A 5,000-nucleotide genomic window follows, 5' to 3' on the forward strand; every position below is an offset into this window, starting at 1 on the left:
TCTCTCTCTCTCTCTCTCTCTCTCTCTCTCTCTCGAAAAGTTCCAGAGAGAGAGAGAGAGAGAGAGAGAGAGAGAGAATATATGGGGAAGGAAAGAGTAAGAGTAAGAGGATAGTTAATGAAGACGAGGGAAGGAGAAAGGGAGAAGAGGGAAAGGGAAAAAGGAAGAAGAAGAGAAGGTAGAGAAGTATAGAGAGAGGAAATAAAAACTGAAGTAAACTCAGAGAGAGAGAGAGAGAGAGAGAGAGAGAGAGAGAGAGAGAGAGAGAGAGAGAGAGAGAGAGAGAGAGAGAATGAAGGGAGAATAACTATATTTTTTGCATTCGGAAAGAGGGAGAAGTAATTAGGGTGTGTGTTTTGTGATTAAATGCTTCCCCATGACAGATGCAGGTGTGTGTGTGTGTGTGTGTGTGTGTGTGTGTGTGTGTGTGTGTGTGTGTGTGTGTGTGTGTGTGTGTGTGATTAGTCCTCGATATCGACCTGTTGTCGTCACCACTTGTGTTTGTCAGCCTGTGTGTGTGTGTGTGTGTGTGTGTGTGTGTGTGTGTGTGTGTGTGTGTGTGTGTTGTGGTGAATTGTTTGTGCATCCCTCCCTCTGTCACCATTTTGTTGTCGAAAAATTTTTGTACTACTACTACTACTGCTACTACTACTACTACTACTACTACTACTACTACTACTACTACTACTGTTACTATTGCTGTTATTCTACTGCTCCTGCTACTGCTGCTGTAACACTACTACTACTACTACCACTACTACTACTACTACTACTACTGCTATTACTACTACTGCTACTGCTACTACTACTACTACTGCTACTACTACTACTACTACTACTACTACTACTACTACTACTACTACTACTACTACTACTATTACTACTAGTAATACTGCTACTGTTATTATTACTACTGCTGCTGCTGGTTTCCTGCTGCTACACTACCTCTACTACTAGCATTACTACTACTACTACTACTACTACTACTACTACTACTACTACTACTACTACTACTAGTACTACTACTACTACTACTATGTACTACTGCTGATGCTGCTGCTGCTCGCCTGCTGCTACACTACTAATACTACTGCTACACTACTACTAGTGCTACTTTTACTACTACTACTACTACTGCTACCACCACTACTACTACTACTATCACTACTACTACTACTGCTGCTGCTGCTGCTGCTGTTGTTAGTCTTCCATATCACTATTACTTCTGCAACATTTTTGTTGCTCTCTCTCTCTCTCTCTCTCTCTCTCTCTCTCTCTCTCTCTCTCTCTCTCTCTCTCTCTCTCTCTCTCTCTCTCTCTCTCTCTCTCTCTCTCTCTCTCTCTCTCTCTCTCTCCTCAAATGTGAAAATGAAATAAATGAGTGGGCTGGCCACACTCCCGTGACACCAGCAGTGGGACACACGGCTGTGGTGGGACAGACGGAGAAATATGACAGTAAAACAGTAGAATAAGTTGTGCTCACTGCCTACTTGTCATCAGCTCAGTATAGAGAACACTGCTGGCTGTGCTACCTGGAACCATATTATAAATTACTGAAGACATCCCAGACTGCTTGAGCGAGAATGTGAAAGACAGCTCGTCCACGCAGCAGGGAATCTGCTGCGTGGACGAGCTGTTGTGGAGTGAAGCGAGCGTCGTATTTACGGTCACACTTACTTTACAGAAATCCATATTCAGAGCTTACAGGATTTGTGTACACTTGTGATTAACAATGCTTAGTCATTAAAGAACTCTAAAAGAAGATCAGACAGATTTATGGATGGGGATGTTTGCTGGAAATATATAGGCTGGCATGTTTCACACAGAGACTGCCACGCGTAGGACCGATGGCTTCTTGCACCAACACTTGTTTTCTTCTTATGTTCTTATGAATGTACATGAGAGCAGAGTATAGGAAATAAAGAGGCACTTGGTTCTCTTGCGACACTATTTAATGCTCTTATAGATTATAAACAGAAATGGAGTAAAGCAATTTTAATAGAAAATATGAAAGGTTAATGAAAGGTAACTGAATTCTCTTTTTCTTTTCGTCATTCACAACAGAATATGGTGGTGATGCACTAATATTCGTCCATTCCTGTGACCTAAATTTTCTGAAAGGAAGGTTTCAAGACATTTCTGCAGTTTTAGATAATATTTTTGGCCCTTTTCCTGTAGGGACTGGTCCCGATGTGGGACTTTTCTTTATCAATTTTTGTAGCCTTGGCAAGTGTGTGTGTAGGTTCATGAGCGCCATGGAGTTAGAGAGGGAAAGGAAGGAGGTCCAGGATATAGAAGGGGAGGAGGGATTGATAAAGTAAGGAGGGAGAGATACAAAGGAATACAAAGGAAGTCCAAACAGCAACAGACTGTACTGGGGCAGTGTTGCGGTGGTAGTAATCCATGCAGTCCAGGGTTGAATGAGGCAACAGAGTAAAAGGGCTGCAATATATTGATAACGATAATATAAAAAAAAATGTTAAAAAATGTGTAGAAAAGGTAGAGCGCGGATCCACATGTCGCTGGTCCGGCCAGAAAGCCGGCCTGGCCCGGACTAACTGCACGCGGCAAGCCACATCAGGACAGTCAGGTTATGGCGTCAGGTCACTGTGCGTGTGTTTGGAGAGGGGGGAGGGGTGGACGCTGCGGAGGTGCTGTGCCCAAAGCCATGGGCGGCGTCCGAAGCCGACACAACGCATGCCCTCATGCCTAAACCAATCACTGAGGCTCACACAGCTGTGACGTCAGAACAGCGAACACACACCGGCCGTTCACAAGGCTCACATTACCTGTGAAGTCAGAACAGCGAATCACAGCCTAAGAAAACACTATGACATCACTAAAAGCCTTCAAACAAAGAGGAAAACTCGTCCTTTGCCGTAAAAAAAAAAAACACACAACTGTCAAAACACTAATAGTATTGTGTTGTCAAAACACTAATAGCACACCAAATCGTAACCCAGAGCCGTAGACAGCAGGAAGATGGTGACGATATAAGCTGGCTGGAGCAATCAGGCAGGCAGGGACGGAAACCTGACCAGGAGACGATACCGGCTGACATGATACACAAACGCCAGCAGGACAGCCAGGTGCAGGGTAGTATAAGCTGACGGGAGCACACTCTGACAAGGGCAGGCACGCAGAAGAAGCTTGACCAACACAAGTCTAGAAGCAGACGTTATCCTTGGCGAGTGTGGACAGATGCAGCAGGTATATAAGCCACGAGCAGAGAGCCCACACTGACAGGAGACGGTAGACGTGGCAAACGACGAGTGTGAGCTGCCGTGGCAGGAGAAAACCGCGAGCCGGAAGCCCACATCACACCTTGTAGCAGGTAGCAGTAGTAGAAGCTAAAGGCACTTGATGAAGCCGAAGCAGTTGGCTGAGCAGGTAACACGTGGGCGGAGGAAATAGGCACGGAACGATGCAGTGACGCCAGCTGATCCACCATCCCACCGCTGTCAACATTTTAATTACTAGGGCAGTGTTGAGGTCCTTGCAGTCCAGGGTAGAAGGACACAACAAAGTAGAACAGCCACAGTATACTAAAAATAAAAATAAAATAAATAAATAAAATGTTTATAAAAGGTAGAGCGTGAAGTCGCCACGCCACAGGTCCGGCCAGGAGACTAGCTTGGCCCAGATTGACTCCACTGCCCACGCGGCCGGCCACATCCGGGCAGTGAGGTCATGGCGTTCATGTGGGTGGAGGACGCTGCGGAGTTGCTGCGTCCGTAGCCGCCACTAGATCCTGAGGTCCTTACTTGGCTAACTCTTCTACGCTAATTATTAGTGAGAGAGACGAGATAATACAGAAAAGATGAGAGGGGACGAGGATGAGAGGAAGAAGGAATGAAGAAGAGAGGAGGAGAAATGGACAATAGAGGAGAAGGAGAATGGGTGATAGGTCTGACCAAGGGGGAGGGGAAATGAGGAGAGAATGAAGGAGGGGGAATGATGAATAAATAAGAGGAAAGAAAAGGGGAATGGAAGGAAGATGACTGAAGGGGGAATGAAGTAATGGGTGTCTGGGGAGGGGGGAGGAATGAGACAGAGGAGGGGATAGCGGTTGGCGGGAGGAAGAGAGAAGGGGTGGGGGTGATAGAATACTTGGGAGATTATTTTCTTTGTGAGAGAGAGAGAGAGAGAGAGAGAGAGAGAGAGAGAGAGAGAGAGAGATTGATACACAATAGCTTTAATATTACATTCTCTCTCTCTCTCTCTCTCTCTCTCTCTCTCTCTCTCTCTCTCTCTCTCTCTCTCTCTCTCTCTCTCTCTCTCTCTCTCTCCCCTCCATCTTACCTTCTCTTATTTCCTCCTCACCTTCTCTCCTTCCCTCCTTCCTTCCATATCACTCTCCTCCTTTTCTTCCTTTCTTCCTAAATACCTTCTCTTATTCTCTCATCTCCTCCTCCTCCTCCTTTTCCTCCTCCTCCTCCTCCTCCTCCTCCTCCTCCTCCTCCTCCTCCTCCTCCTCCTCCTCCTCCTCCTCCTCCTCTTCCTTTTACACCACAACTCTTTTTCTCACTATCATCTTAAATTCCATGTGGTTGTTGCTACTACTACTGTTGTTGTTGTTGTTGTTGTTGTTGTTGTTGTTGTTGTTGTTGTTGTTGTTCTTCTTCTTCTTCTTCTTCTTCTTCTTCTTCTTCTTCTTCTTCTTCTTCTTCTTCTTCTTCTTCTTCTTCTTCTTCTTCTTCTTCTTCTCCTCCTCCTCCTTCTCCTCCTCCTCCTCCTCCTGCACGGGCACACCCTTGGGGGACGCCGCCAACCCACCGCGGCTCTGCGATATTAACTGCTGGGAACAATGCACTGCAGCAGGGTAGGGGGAGGGGGAGAGGGAGGAAGAGGGAGTGGAAGAAGAGGGAGAAGGGAGTGGAGGGAAAGGAGAGGGGAGAGGGAGGGAGGAAAGGGAGAGAGAAGAGAAGGATATGGAGAAGGAGAAGGATTGAGAGGAAAGTTGAGAGGTGTGGGGAAGGAGAGGTAGTGGAGGAGAAGGA

At 46.3% G+C, this 5,000-nt stretch overlaps 1 protein-coding gene across 1 annotated transcript in view; it reads left to right on the forward strand.

Moving 5' to 3' along the window:
- The window catches only part of LOC135115205 (protein O-linked-mannose beta-1,2-N-acetylglucosaminyltransferase 1-like), a 126,023-nt gene that overhangs the window by 49,630 nt on the left and 71,393 nt on the right, over window positions 1-5,000 (forward strand).

The sequence above is a fragment of the Scylla paramamosain genome, chromosome 29 (assembly GCF_035594125.1).
Source record: "Scylla paramamosain isolate STU-SP2022 chromosome 29, ASM3559412v1, whole genome shotgun sequence".
In the NCBI taxonomy this organism is placed as follows: Eukaryota; Metazoa; Arthropoda; class Malacostraca; order Decapoda; family Portunidae; genus Scylla; species Scylla paramamosain.